We start from the raw sequence: 16,614 nt of genomic DNA, 5'->3' as shown, positions 1-16,614 counted from the left end.
TGTGTAATTGCGAGTGAGGCTGGAGTTAACTGGAGGTTCTGGGTGTGTATATGGCCTCCGACTGGTGCCCTAAATACATCAATCATCGAGTACGTCATTGTTTTCTCAAACAAAGAAAAACATCCCAATCTGCCTTATCATCGGTTATGCGTACAGACAAATGTGAAGAGTATCTGACAGCTGTTTGTTCAGACGGCAGTTATTGGCACCATCATGTGTGAATGCTATCAACCCAGTAAAATGCCGGATTGTCCTTAGTTGTGTGAAGAAGACAGGCCGTTGCATTGTTGACAAAGTTAATATGCAATGTTTTGTGCTCCATGTGTGAGTGTGGCTACTGCTGCAGACAAGAAAACTAGCCATCGCTGGTGAAGTCTGAAGATGTGCCAACGCTAGCTTCAAAAACATAGTTCTAATATTTTCTTTTCACATTTTTCCTGTTGCACTATCGAATGCTACATTACTTATGGAAAACTTTGAGCATTGCTTCATTACAGATAGGAAATTTGTGCTCATAGAACATTGTACGTATAAATGCTTTACAAAACCGGACACTAACATAAGGGCTGTTAGTGACTAATACTCATGTTAGTATTGCAGCCTCCATAATTCCGATTGGGCAAATAATATTTATGTAGAGTACTAACTGTAAGTTAATTCAAAAGCAATTCAAAAGCAATGTCTGATTTTCATTGGTTAATTTTCAGTAATTTTTTTTTAATTTTTTTATTATTACTTTTGTCAGTTTCAAGTTATTAGTGACCATTGTGGGTTTTTCTTTCATTAACAGAGGGGTACCAACAATTTTGTCCACGTGTGTATGGTGTATGTACAGAATGAGTCAGGTTGTAGGATAGATCCCCACACTGCTGTGGATTAAGAGAAGCCCCATGTACAGGGCCAGTCACAACAGAGGAAGACCCTGCCTATGACTGGCTGAATGACTGACAGATAGACACAGACAGACACATGTACACACGCACACGCACACGTACACGCACATGCACACACACATGCACACATGCACACACACACAGGTACAGACACACACACACAGACAGACAGACAGACAGACAGACAGACAAACACACACACACAAGTATCTGTGGTCTGTCGAAATAAGGGTGGTCGTGCTCCACCCTTCAGCAGATTGGCCACTGACTGAGAAAGAGGTTTTGTTCATAATAAAGCTTTGTTTCTAAAGTTATGCTAGATACCAAACATACTGCAAAGAGTTAAAATTGCATCTGATTTACTGGAACAGCAGGCAGCATTACTTTAATTTGCTTAAGTGAAAGCTGTTTTGACTGCACGTTGAGCCTGCTACTAAATCCAGCCATGCACTGCAGCCAGAGCAATGACATCAGCTGGGCCAATTCTACAGAACGCAGTGGCAGCCTGACAGGTCAGACTGAGGACATCATATCACAGAGAATACAGGCAATGGTCTCCAGTTATGGTTAGCTCTCCGTTTTCAATGCCAGATAACTGGGTCCAACTGTCTACATACATAAATACTGCCTGAAAATAAGCCTCAGTGTGTCAGAGCAGGCGGCAGTCACATTGCTAAGAAATCTCCATTTACAGTACACACATGATTTCTCATTATATACAGTGGGCTCCAGAATTATAAGCACTCTTAATAAAAAAATCAAGAAAAAAGGCTGCATATCATGAACAACACAGATAATACTGATACTTCAATACATTTCCTCAAGTTTCAAAGTTTCTTTTTAGCAATTTCCTTTTTTTTCTTCATAAAAACATAGGTGTCAAAATTATTGGCACCCCTAACAATCATTGTAAATAAAAATCAAACAAAGTGAAATTAATTAACCTAAGCCCAAATTAACTATATTGTGTCGTTCCATCATTACCTGTTTTACTAGAGTATAAACGGGCGACATGGCTCAGGCAGTAAGAGCAGTCGTCTGGCAGTCGGAGGGTTGCCAGTTGCCGGTTCGATCCCCCGCCCAGGCTGTGTCCAAGTGTCCTTGAGCAAGACACCAAACCCCCAAATGCTCCTGATGAGCTAGTCAGCGCCTTGCATGGCAGCCAATCGCTGTCGGTGTGTGAGCGTGTGTATGAATGGGTGAATGAGAAGCATCTTTGGATAAAGGCGCTAAAATGCCAACCATCAACCATAAAAATCAGGTAAAAAGAATGAAAGTCCCCTTGTCATCCATCAGCATGGGAAAAGCCAAACAACTGTCAATTCAGAAGATACAGATGCTAATTGACCATCAAAAGTCTGGTATGAGTACAAAAAAATACATAAACAGATAAACATACCACAATAATAAATATTAAAAAAAATTTAGCATCTGGAATGATTGCAAACTTTCCAGAAAGAGGACCCAAGTGCACATTGTCCCAACGAATGGCGAGGGAGGCCATAAAGAACCCAAGGATCACAGTTTAAAAAATGTAGGGGTCATCCAAGTCTCAAAAAGAACCATAAAATGGTACAGCCATACCAACAAACTCTTTGGAAGGGTGCCACAAAGACAGCCCTTACTGAGAACAATTAACAAAGCTAAGCACCTAGATGTCATTGGAATTATGACTGCTATGAGTGCTGCCAGTGGTCCCGGGATACCATTTAAAATAAGTGGCATAAATAATTCAGCAACATGCCAGGACATTTCGGCAGAAATGTCGAGGCATGGTCGTCTTTGTTCAAAAGCTTATTTATAGGTAGATCGCAGGTGTGATCCGAATACTCAGATGAGACGAGTACCCTTTACGATTAATGACATTTTTCAGAATACAAGTGCTGTACAAGTAATTGGATCATTATTATTTATTTTTTTATTTTTTTAAACAACAAATAAACAAACAACAAAGCAAAAGTGACCAAACTTAACTATCCAAATACTGCTTACCTAGCCAACTAAAAATACCGAAACACTACGTAAATCACAAAGACAACAATTAAGGATCACAGGGAGGAAGGGAGGGATGGGGAGAGGTGCTGCTTGAAGGTGGGGAGAGATTCTACAGTTCTGACCTCAACGGGGAGTTCATTCCACCACCGTGGAGCCAGAACAGACAGTAGTCGGGAGCGTGAGGTGGAGGTTCGGAGAGGGGGAGGTGCCAAGCGGCCTGTGGAGGCTGAACGAAGAGGTCTGGCAGGGGTGTAGGGTCTGATGATTTTTTGTAGGTAAGCTGAGGAAGACCCCTTAACTGCTTGGAAGGCTAGCACCAATGTTTTGAATTTGATGCGAGCCATGACAGGCAGCCAGTGGAGGGAAGTAAGCAGGGGGGTGACGTGTGAGTATTTGGGAAGATTGAAGACCAGGCGAGCTGCTGCATTCTGGATAAGTTGGAGGGGTCTGATGGCGGACGCTGGGAGGCCAGCCAAGAGGGAATTGCAGTAGTACAGGCGGGACAGAACCATCGCTTGGACCAGGAGCTGGGTCGAGTAGGGGGTGAGAAAGGGGCGGATTCTCCGTATGTTGTATAGGAAGAACCTGCATGACCGGGTCACCGCCGCAATGTTCTCGGAAAGGGACAGTCTGCTGTCCATCACCACGCCGAGGTTCCTTGCACTGGGTGATGGCGCGAGTGTGGTATCCCCGAGGGAAACGGGGTGATCCTTATCCGTGATGTTCGCAGAATTATCGTATTTTATTTATTTTAATCGCCTGCAGTAGCTGTACATCAGTAAGGAATGTGTCATACTGTTGCATGATTGCCATGAAAGGCAACTTTACCTCTTGAGATTAGATTAGATTAGATTAGTGCTATGGTTCTGACCCGAAGGGCAGGGTTCCTAAACAACGTTGCACTTCCATTAAAAAAATAAAAAATAAAAAAATAAACAAAACCGAAACGTCCTGAATACATTGCACAGTGAACAAACAAGTGTTTAGAAAAACTTTAATTTACAATTAGTTACCCAATGTGTCCCTTCAACTAATTTCTGATTTAGAATATCATTTGTCTATTAACGCAACCAACACTGGCAAGCAGTTTGCCATGTCTGGCTCGCAGATAACAGTTACTGTCTCCCTTTTTTGCACTTTGCGTATTGGTAAAAAGAAAAAAGAAAAGACACTGCATCTCTTTTATTGGATTAAAGTTTTCAGTCTCCACTGCAGTTTTCCGTCATATATATCCTGTCGAAGCCGATCTGTAAATTGAAATAACAGAAAATATGGTCGTAATCCACCCGGCAGAAATCGCTGTCAACACAGCTGCCCAGACATTTCTTGAAATTAATCACAAAGTTCTTTAAAATAATTATTACGCCAAAAGTCTTCCCTGAGCTAGCGTTTGGAAGGAGAGGAGGTAAACCAAGCCTGGGGATATTACGGAATTGTTACACCAACACACGGATAACAGGCAAGCATTTGTTTAATTACGGAAGTCTATTGGACCAGTTCTACATACACATGTTTTGGGGGCGTTAGCCAGGTTGGGTATGTCCCGGTATTCTGCAATAGCGAAATGTTCGATCATAACATGTTTCAAACAACTCTGGCTCATGCTGCCATTTCACTAGCTCCCGATAATACATTAGCCTAGATATATCTTATTCTATATTTAACCTAATATTATTCAATGAGAGAGAATTAAGGCCTTCGAAGTTCAACAGGGGACAAGCCCAATTGATAAAATGGGTGAAAGGGGCATGGGCTTGTAATGATGAAAAGGCAGCTGATGTAAGTTTATGTTTATATTTATCGGTGTAGTTCTCCCATGTTTGAACATAACATTTAGATTATTATCTGTGTTGTTTAGTATATGCAGCCTTTTTTCTTTATTTTTATTAAGGGTACCAATAATTCTGGAGCCCACTGCATCTTGATGGTCCCAACCCCCTTATTGACCGTCTTTCTGTTACCAGAGAATCACTATCCCAAATCACTATCCACAATGTTTGTTTTACCGAGGAATCACTCACTGCCCCAACTCAGTATCTGCCAGCTTTGTGTTACCAATGAATCACTCTCCCAACTCTCTATCCAAACTTGTACCAGTGACTTTCATAAACTTCCTAATAGGCTGATTGTCATGTCTGGCATGCTGTGCGGACCTTTTCCCAGCAGACTCTTGTAAGAGGAGGCGAGGAGGGCGCGGTAGGCTTGGGATCTGTGGGGTCTGCTGATCAAAGCCGCGGGCATGGGGAAGAGTCCTGTCTCAGACAGAGGTGAGGAGGTGAAGGATATCGCTGCGGACGGCCCGCTCCAAGACAGGGAGTCAGGTTTCAGCGACGCCACCGAGCCATCTGTGCGTGAGGAACACTATCTCCCCGCGTTAACATGCATGAGGGAACCGCACTGTTTGAAGTACGGAGAATTCAATAAAAATCTTCCAAGGTTATTCCAGTTCACCACCCATAATTCCACAGGCACTTGTGGCTTCTAATACTCATCACTAGGCGCAGATTTTCTATGCCAAATAAAATTATTAGAGTACATTTCAGGTAGGAAAAATAACCCAGGGAAGAGATCTTCAGTGAGGAACATCAGTAGTTAACACAATATGCAATTATTTCAACAGCCGGAGACCATGCGGAGTAAAAACGGCCTCTCTCATTTTCTAGAATTACACATGCCAGTGTCCAGTTCAGGCTTTGACAGACTGCATGCAACAATAAATACCAGCTGTTCCAGGGATTTAGACAGCACCGGAATCGGCAATTAACAGTAAATGTCACTTTTCTCATCATAAAAGTCTTCAGACTTCAGTTATACCGTTAGTGGCGCTTGCTCAGCCAGCTGGCCAGGATGAAGTGAAACTATCTGCTGAGGAGCTTCTGTCAGGAACTTCAAAAACCGAAACACTCGACAGGCACAATAAAATGATCCTGGTCAAGCCATGTGGAATGCCTGGTGCCGAAGCCGAACAGATCCTCTGGTGAATAACTCCAGCAGCTGTTCGCTGTGGAGACACATGAGCGCAGCTGGACTGTCTGTCTGTATTCGGGGGCCCTGTTCGGCCGCACAACCCTTTGAACCAACCAGATCAACTATTTAAAAATAACAGCCACGGGTGCCACTCAATCGTGCTACTTTCTGTGCTCCAGCTTCTAGTGTTCAGCAGTAAACTTAATAGGCTACTTTTTTCCTATGGGAGTGTCAGTGTGCACATCTTATTACATGGTCATGACGAGACAAAAAATACAAAAGCCTGCAGCATTTTGTGAGTTCCCGTCCTGATAAGTAGAAAAACATGAGCAGAGAGCGCAGGCTTTTAGCCAGAACTACATTCAATGGGGTTAAGCAGACTCACCGCCATAGTCACAGTACAGATAACTTCCAGTGTTGATGACAGGCTTGGTGAGACAGAGGGGGGCACTCCGTCAGAAATAATCACTATTTTAGATTTTAAAGTTTAAAAAAAAAAAACACCTCTATTACAAAGTGATTGATTTTGAACTGACTCTGCAACTCAAGTCCCGCAGAGGATCACCTGATTAGGGCCCTGTGACTCTCCCGTTCTCTTTGTTTATTCATGTAACTGATGGTTACATGGCCCCTTAATTGACACAATTGACATCAGTCAATGCAGGGGCTCAATGCAGAATTGTCCTGCCACAAGACTGCAGAAATGTCCCATCACATGCCTCTCCCTTTGAGAAAATGCACACAACAGCAGTATCCTGATAGGCAGAAAGCACAAGTGTTCAATCAAACACACTCTGTGGTCACACGTTCACTTTCTTCAGCTTAGTTATATCTCTTCAGTAGTAATGTAAGTTCTTGACTGGCCCAGACAGTTTATGTGAATATTGAACGATATGGTAGATATTTACAGTTTAAGATGAAAATTACATTTCATCTTATTTCTAGTTGTTCTATTGTACTATGTTCGATGGTAAATGCAACCTTAGACATACGAAATTAATCTTCTCATATGCACAGTATAGCCACTGGAAGCAACAGTGCTGTACAAGATGTTTTGGAATGTACATTCTTTCTTTAGACCATAAACCCCCTAATACTACTAAACCAGCCACTGTAAAGCCAACGGGTGAGTATTGAAAATATCCTTCGCAGCACATAAAAGCAGGACTGGCCAATAAAATACAAACAATAATATATTTTTTTAGACATCCAAAATTGAACTATTTAACATTTAACCTGAATTGTGCGCAACATCAACATACAGTAGGATTACGCCAATCACAGTTTCTTGATTTTCTGGTTATAGTGGGGAAGGGAATTCTGTTAAGAAGTAAAGAATTAATCTAATCATCGTCTTTAGCAGGATGAAGTTAACCATTTATGTCTTGTGCAAGCTTCTGAGCCAAGAGTCCTGTTCCTGCGTAGTGTTCTCGTCCCAAATCTGTCCCTTTGCCTGTTTCTCTTGGGTCTGTGTGTATATGTGTGCATACTCATACTTGTGTGTGTGTGTGTGTGTGTGTGTGGTGTGTGTGTGTGCTTTCATGTACAAATATATGAGTTTTTCATGTACAAATATATGAAATCTAATTTCTTTCAGCAATTTCAGAATATATATGACTTTGATGTTGTTTACGCACACCATGAACATGTAATTTGTTCAAAAAGACAGGGAAAACACTGATCTCTGCTTGCAATGTTTTCACAATCTCCTGGTGCATGGTGCTCTATGTGTTAGTATACTCGAGGGCAGTTTGCTTTACACTGGGCAAATCGGGGCAGTTTGCTTTAGCTGATTTGCATGTAATCAACTAAATGATTTGCATGTAAATGAATACTTTGCCAATACTATGCCAATGTGTGATCATGCAAATAAAGCATATTTGAATTTAAACAGTCTGCATGCTGGAAGATAAAGACCAGGATCAGTATCATCTAAGTGGGCCTGCAAAGCATCATTTTAAGAAACAGAGAAAGTTTTGACCTAGAAGCAGTTCTGCAGAAGGTAAAATAACCCAGCATCAGCTATTTTTTTATTTGCTGCTGCTACCTGCTAATGCAATTACCAGCAATGCCACTCATGGGAGTAGCTTCACTGTAGGCCTTCAGACACCACAGGCCCAGAAAATATAGGCGATAATTGACAAATCCAGAAAGTAAATATTTTAAGCACCCACAAATAACAAAAAAAAAAAAAAAAAAGCTGAAATGTAACTGCTGATCCTTACTGATTTAATTCAAAAGAAAATAAGTACATTTTAAAAGGCAGGGAATAATATGATAATTGTATCTCATATTGCCAAACTCTTTGGAAATATCCTGTATAAATAAGCTTAATTATAAATAAGCTTTCCAATAAATCAGTAGACCAATAAAGGGTCTCCAAGGAAGGGTTGCCAGGACTGATGGTGGTAGATTTATAAAGCTGATGACGCATTTCCTACAGTGGAAACTTCACATGAGACTCAAACATAGGAAACCAACCAGTTATTTTAAAGGATATAACCCCTGAATCAAAGGCACTAATTCTAATGTAACAATTACTATGACTATATTACAATAACCCTCAAAAAGACAAATAGGAATACTACTACTTTTATTTTAATATTTGAATTCAGACCGTAACAGCCACCTCTCCTCTGTCTCTCTCCGAGGGGTGTACTTGCTCAGCTGGTGGAGTACCCTTTGCAGGCTGCTAGTGCAGTCACTCCTGTGCGATGATATTGTGTCCGCACAATCTCACCGGCAGATGTCACAGCCAACTATACAGCACCTGTGGGTGGGGGGTCTAACTCTTTTAGACTTTTTGGTCTTCCGCTGCTGTAGCCTATCCACTTAGAGGTTTGATAGTTGTGTGTTCAGAGATACTCTTCTGCATACCACTGCAACTATAATGCATGGTTATTTGTGTTACTGTCACCTTCTTGTCAGCTTCAGCTTTGACCAGTCTGGCCCTTCTCCTCTGACCTCTCTCATTAACAACACGTTTCACCTGCAGAACTGCTGCTCACTGGATGTTTTTTGTTTAATCAGCAGTTTCTCAGATACTTAAACCACCCTGTCTGGTGGTTTAACAATCATTCCACGGTGAAAGTCACTTAGATCACATTTCTTCCCCCATTTGGTCTGAATACCAGCTGAACCTCTTGACCACGTCTGCATGCTTTTATCCATTTAGTTGCAGCCACATGATTGGCTGATTAAATAAAGCTGGTGTACAGGTCAATCTAATAAATTGCTCACTGAATGTATAAAGAACATTTACACAAATTCAACTCCTCAGTTTTGGGAACATTCCACTGATTTGGCAAAAATGGGGCAATCTCCCTCTTGCCAACTCCCTGTCAACACTCTAAACACAGTCTGTTCTTCTTTGGAGGTCTGATAAGGGGCACACGTCTGTAAACCGGCCCATATCCCTTTCACACATGGGACCAGCAACATTACTGGGTTCAATTATCTGGGTTAGGTAGAGGTTTTCCACATTAACACATACGTCTCCTATACAGAAAAAAATCCTGCTTCTGTTCACATATGATGCAAAATAGACTGAAAACAGGATGCAAGTTTGAAAAGGGCTATAGAAAACCATGGGTTGACAATAAGTCAGCTTTAATAGGATGAACCACCATTTCTCAAACTTTTTAAAAGGGAGGTCAAGGTAAATCTACTGAGAAAAGAGGGCTGAAAAGAGTCTTCATGATGACTCACGGTCAGATGGTTCACTGTGGTATGCATTAAGTGAACAGCCGTGTCCCTCTCACGGGATGTTTTTGGGGTTTATGCCAAATACGGCAGTTTCGAAAGTTAGCTTGCGCCTAGCTTGCAATTAATTTAATATCAAGGGATAATCTCATATAAAGACATGCTTACAGACTCGCTGGGGTCAGGCTGAATGTTTTGACATGTTTGAAGAAACAAGCTTTTGAGTTGGGAACTGTGCTGCTATTGCCATCATACATTTGGAACACAAGGAGAATATTATTTTGTGTTGCCTAGTTACCACAGAGATCAAACTCCTGCCTTGCAGTGCTCATCCTGTCTCCAAGGTTAACCGTTTGCTGGAGAGCGGCACACCTTGAAGCGCAAAACAGAGAAATCCCCCCGGAGCTGCTCCATAACTGCAGCTTGGCATACCAAGGGGACAGAACACTCCCTGCATGGGTCTATAATTACAAACAGATGCTTATATATGAAATTAGATTTCATATATTTGTACATGAAAAGCTCATATATTTGTACATGAAAGCACACACACACACCACACACACACACACACACACACACGAGTATGAGTATGCACACATATACACACAGACCCCAGAGAAACAGGCAAAGGGACAGATTTGGGACGAGAACACTACGCAGGAACAGGACTCTTGGCTCAGAAGCTTGCACAAACAGCACAAAGAAAGAAAGGCACAAACAGGCACATACACACAAAGGTTGGAGGGCGGGCGGAAGGTGGTATAGGTACATACGAGCTAACACTGTCATTGATGACCCCCGCACACCAACCCTGGTTTCTGCAGCAGACTACGAAACAGTGGATCTGAGCTCTAGGGTGAACAGAGATGTCTGCTTTGACACCAGATATTTACCATATTTCAGCTATACAGCCAGTATTGGTCCTTATGCAATATTAGTAGTTGGACTTTTCCACAGTTTTCCATAGCTCAAAAAAGCCTGTTTTACAGCAGCAGACCCACTAATAGGAGTCAAAGAGCATCTCTGGCTTGACACTGAACAAACATCCAACAGATATCTGCCTCGTTTCCAATAGTTAGCATGCTGAATGGCTACATACACAGTTTGATAACTGTTTTATTTAGCTATTATGGGAAAGGAAGACAAAGAATATTCAATAATTATATTGTGTGTTTTTCCTATCACATAATATAGAAATGAGTAACTTTTAAGTGATACATAAAATAAATACTGTATAGATAGAAACCTATGTGCAACACATACACACGTAGACAGTTTCCTTGTATGTCTGTGATCTGATCTTGTCCAACTCTGAAGCATTCAAGTGTGAGGCTCTACGTAGAGGAGTTCAGCTAGCATTATTCCCACACAGTGAAACAGGACGGGTCAGCTTTCATAAGCAGGGGTTTGGTGCATGACCGGGATGTGAGGCCCGTGAGTGTGAGTCAGGCTGGGAGCCGTGCCCGGTGGCCCCCTGTGTGCTGATGAGCACGGGGAGGATATACGGTCAGACGAAGGAAGACAATACTGCCTATAACAGCACATGCTTCCCACCCACATACCCTTCCGCTGAACCTCAGGCAGCAGCCCAGACACTCGGAGAACCCAGACACTCAGACAAAGAACACGGGCACCCAGAGAACCCAGACACTCAGAGACTCAGAGACAAAGAACACAGGCACCCAGAGAACCCAGATACTCAGAGACAAAAGAACACAAGCGCCCAGAGAACCCAGATACTCAGAGACAAAGAACACAGGCACTCAGCAAAATCCACATATTCAGAGACAAAGAATGCAGGCAAACATAAACAGATAACACAGCAAACCCACACAGTGATAGAGAACCCAGGTAGACATACAGAGAACCCAGGCACAGATATACAGAGAACCCAGGAACACACATAGACAGAACCCAGCACACATACAGAGAACCCAGACACAGGGAACCCAGCACACATACAGAGAACCCAGGCACCCAGAAACACAGATGTACAACCCAGACATGAAGAGACGGAGAACCCAGACAACAACAGAGACAGACAGCCCGGCTCAGACAGTGAGGAAGGCAGCCTTGTTGACATATTGTGTTATTTCAAAACTGTCTCAGGCCTCAGAGGCGGCAAGGGGAGGGGTTAGGGGGCACGGGGGTCAGGAGAGACCCTGCTTTGCTTTCACTTTTTCATGAAAGTGATTATTGTTGCTCTGCTTCCGCTGCGCTTAAAAAAAGAAGCTGAGGAACTCCCGCTCAGAACGCAGTCTACGCGGCGCTCCCTGAGGACCCAGCTCTGTCGACATGGCTGATCAACATACGCTCCAGCTCCCGCTGTAATTGGGCCCTCGCAAACAGAGCAGGGGCCCTTCCGGGGGACCGATGAAGTGGCAGCATAATTGCTGGAGGAATTTGCGGGAGAGATTTCCCCCGCTGGACGCCGATGTGCTGTGTTAATGTGACAGCAGGCAACAGCCCTGCCGGCGATGCCAGCCAGGTCTCACCGATTCAGCTGGAGGAAAACGAGAGCAGATAGAGCCGGGGTCGATAACGTTAGGGTTCTTTTCAGTGTTTTAATGTTATGTTTGCCTTCCTGTGTCCAATACTGTCCAGATACATCGGCGTTAATTCACTTCCGTCTCCATGGTAACAGGACAAACATTTTCAAATAAAAACGACGAGGGTTGCTGAAACTTTTCTGGGACTGTGCAAACCGAAATAGTTCCATAAGGCAGTTCTTGTAGCGAGTGTACTTCAGCTGATTCAAACATTGTGCATTAACTTTCATTTGACTTTCATTTCCAGAATGCTCACATAAATGGAGCTTTTCTAATCAGAGGATGCAACTTTCCCCTTTGCCGTTTTTGCTGGAGGGCAGGCAACCCTATTTGTAGCATTCAAAGTTGGCAGGAAGAAGAGACAAGACGTACTGCAACGCACAGCATCTGATGTGTTTATTTATGCAGTGAGAGCTTATTAAATCTCGGCTATGGGTCTGCCAAGAGTTCTTCTTGAAAGAATGCACTTAACGTGTCGCTCTTTCACCCCAGAGAAAAAGCACACATCCAGGTCCAGCTAGACAAATAAGCAGTCCTCGCTACTGGTCAAAATGAGCCCCTTCCCAAGAGCAGCCTCATATTTTTACTCGACTATATATACAGCATCTGAAAACATTCGGTTTGTTTGCCTTAGTGAGAGAGACTGTCAGTAGAGAACAGTTGTCCTGTGTATAAAAGCAGAACATTACAAATTCAAAGGACGTTTTAAACAAGAAATGTATATTCCTTGTGCATTTCAGCTTACCAATATCACTCCAATGGACAAAGCGATAGATGGGCACCGGGTCACAAAACTAAAGTAAACAGGTATTATTCCTGTTTGGCACATCACAGTGTAAATCAATGCTTTCAATGAAATGTACTCACCACTAGGCACATTGGTTAAGAGCCTTCTTTTAAAGAGCCTAATTTATAGCACTGTACAGTATATTGGCAAGTTTGGATATTAGAACAGGAGGCAATATACTTTCAGACATTTATAAAGTATGCTTCATTTCCAACAAGCCCATGTGTCACATTAGTATGGACCACAAATCCTGTATCACACTCTGTGCAGAGCTTTTGTCCACCAACTGTCACATTAAATTTGTGAGATTAATTGATGTATCCTGCATTAATGTGCATGTTATAGAGTGTAGAATGCATTTGCTGTGATGTAAGGATATGAATATGAAAGGATAAGGATATGAATCTAATTTTAAACTCTGCACTAAGTGCAATGTACAACATCTTTCAACATGCCTTGGTGGTAAGTTCCTTCACTATGAGGTCACACTGCAAAACTGTATCTGTAAAAAATGTATGTCATATTTTGCCTGACATTAGTAATTCTGCCATGCCTATTAGTCATAACTCCCAAATTGCTGCTTTGTACATATTATAAGCATATTACCTTGTGGCCATCCTACTTAACGGTTAAAAACTACCAGCAGCACGTTAAGTTTTCCTGGAGCACTGCTGTGATGGTATTTGGTAATTAACTGACCCCCACATCCCAGAACGCAGACCATATGAGGACAAGGTGGAGAGAGTCCACAACAGGCGATCTGAAAGTGGAAAACATCCAAAGCCACAGCTCAATCTGTTTATTCGACTGTATGCGCGTGGGCGAGGGAGGAAGGGAGAGAGAGAGAGATGGAGGGATGGAGGGAGGGAGGGAGGGAGAGAGAGAGAGGGGAGGAACAGGAGAGAAGGAGAGAGAGGGAGAGGGAGAGAGGAGGGAAAGGGGAAGGGAGGGAGAGAGAGGGGGGGCAGGAGAGTAGGGGGAGGGAGAGAGAGGGGGGGCAGGAGAGTAGGGGGAGAGAAGGAGAGAGGGGGGAGGGAGGGAGAGGGAGAGAGAGAGGGATAGGAATGAAGCATTCCCGCAACTGAAAACTGAAAGCCATGATTTTGGAATAAATATTGTTAGGTTGCTATGTTCCTCACTCTTAATACTGCACCATCAACATTGGTGACAGTGAACTAATATCTCAGCTAAGGCTGTGAACCCAACCCTGCTCGCTAGCAGCCAGGACCTCCTCTTTAGTGAAGGTGTGGGAGGAGGAGCACAGGGACACAGGGTTCAGCCTGTGCTGACACAGGCTGAGTGTCCGTCTGCTCCAACAGGACCTGTGTTAAACAAGGTGCAACTAGACAACCTTACCTCTTCAAATTGTGCCAAAATGTCACCGTCTAAAACTATTTTCTGGAAGATTTCACAGGTGGAACAGTCTGCATTAATTCAGCTTTGAGGGTGGCCAGCTGCATATTAAATATTCATGTAGGGATGGGTAGAAAAGGGTTCTAGTGCCTTTGCATATAAATTCATGCAATTTTCTGAATCCCACCCTTCCAAACAGCTGTCGACACCGAAACCTTCTTCCCCTCTCACTTTGTCAATGCTACTGTGCCGTTAAAAGCACCATTTGGCCAACAATACATGGGATAGTTCAATACAGTAATTCCAGAAAGATTTTTTATTTTTTTATTTTTTTTGCCTATAGTGGCGTCTTTGCATTGAGCAGAAAAAGAAGCCACAATGCTGCCTGTTGATTCGGAGCTTTGGCCCCCCTGCATAATGGAGACAAAGAACCCCCATCCTGCTCTGCCACAGAAATGACACACAGGACAATGGGCAATGCATTTCAAACCGTGCGCACACTGCAGCTACAGATCCTCCTTTCATTTGAGAGCCACGCTCTGGGAGTCCTGCCTGCGAGCAGAACCAGAGCAGGGGCGAGGGGGGCAAAGGACAGAACCAGGGCAGGGACAAGGGGGGCAGTAGTGGTGAATGCATGGGGCAGGGCTCAGATAGGGGTAGGAGGACAGGTGCTGCCCATGGGTCTGCTGGTCTCTCTGAGGGGGTGTACAGGGTCTGCTGGTCTCTCTGAGGGAGTGTACAGGGTCTGCTGGTCTGCCTATGAGGGGAAAGTGTGACTCCCTGACCTGGTGATGGAATGGAAAAGGCCTTTGGTTCTTGGCAACAGGTCCCAATAATGCTTCAATGTTCAGCACAAATGGACAATACTCAACAATGCTGCCATTTAAATGGGGGTCCCATTAGTGAACTGCTGCTTTCAAATGGGACCCGAACATGGGGAAAACCCCCCAAGAAACCCATTCAGAGGAGCACAACCCACACTATTTCCTACAGAATAAAACCACGGCCTTTGTATGTTTTTCACCAACAATTCCAATACAGATTTTTTTTAAAGGTGGAGCTAACCATGCTAAGAACACCTCTGCCATCATTAAGGATACCTCTGCTGTTGCTAAGCAATGCAATTTCAGTTTTTTTTTTTTTCTCAAATGTGGAAGCCACAACAGACACCTAATAATAGAGTAGAAAAAGATCTTACTACCAGCCTCTTCTTTTACAAAGGGCTCAACAGTTGCCTGTATTCATTTGGGCATGACTGTACTTCCCTGAAGTAGGAACATATACACACACGCACGCACACGCACGCACGCACACGCACGCACGCACACGCACACACACGCACACACACACACGCACACACAAGCACACACACGCACACATACGCACACACACACACCACACACACACACACTCACACTCACACACTCACACACGCACACACATGCACACACATGCACACACATGCACACACACATGCATGCACAAAAGGAAAATAATCAAATGCAGAAGGATGTCTGCTCTCTTCTGTCTCACTGGTGCAAGAAATTAATAAAGACCCTCTGAGCAGTGTGGTGACACACAAAGTGCTTTGAAATTAAAACAGCTATGCCATAAAGCAAGGCACTACATGAATCCACTTTCCACATCCAACCGCGTTCATAGGCACTATAATCAGCCCCAGTGTGACAGCTGAAAGATGTTCTATGGCCTCCAGTCAAAAATCCTGAATGAGAAAAACTGAGCGATGGTCTGAGTTCACCAGATGTGGACTCAGCTGTGTCACTCATTTAAACTGAAATGTTCCTGGTGCAGTCAGAGGCGAAAAATAAACGTGTGCTGATTGGTCCGTTAAACCACTTAAATCTCGCCTCCACACCTGAGGCCTTCCAGCTCCTCTCCCCCATATGGTCTGATGTCACCTCACCCCTCCACTGCTGACTGTATGCTATGCAGTGCAATGCAGGGTAACGGTCCTTGTCATATTCCAAAGGAGCTGTTCACATGAGCCATGAAACAAAATGGCTGCCAACATTCCAGTTAACATGGTCAGCAAAATATCCCAAACAAGCCCTTGTAAAGGTAATTTGAAATTCCTTGCTAACTATTTGTTGGAAGAAATGCTCATTTTTGTGCTATATTGGGCTGGATTCACAGACACAGATTAAGCTTGGTCCTGGACTAAATTCAATTTTGTATGGAGAATTACCATGTTTTTAAGGACAAGAAATATCCATATATGAAATTAAAGGGCTCGTAATCAGTCCAAAAGTGGAAGCTTTATAAACAACACTGGACATTTCTTTGGAGGTTTACATCCAATTTGAATGAATATAGAACAAAAATCTGTAAGACAATAAACATTACA

General features: G+C 43.3%; 1 protein-coding gene across 1 annotated transcript in view; it reads right to left on the bottom strand.

The window, feature by feature from the left end:
- Nucleotides 1-16,614, bottom strand: part of kiaa0586 (KIAA0586 ortholog) — a 207,302-nt gene that overhangs the window by 32,901 nt on the left and 157,787 nt on the right. The gene's annotated exons all lie outside the window — the stretch shown is intronic.

This window comes from Conger conger, chromosome 1 (assembly GCF_963514075.1).
Source record: "Conger conger chromosome 1, fConCon1.1, whole genome shotgun sequence".
In the NCBI taxonomy this organism is placed as follows: Eukaryota; Metazoa; Chordata; class Actinopteri; order Anguilliformes; family Congridae; genus Conger; species Conger conger.
Note: the sequence above shows the minus strand (reverse complement) of the source record. Positions and strands in the feature narration are given on the sequence as shown.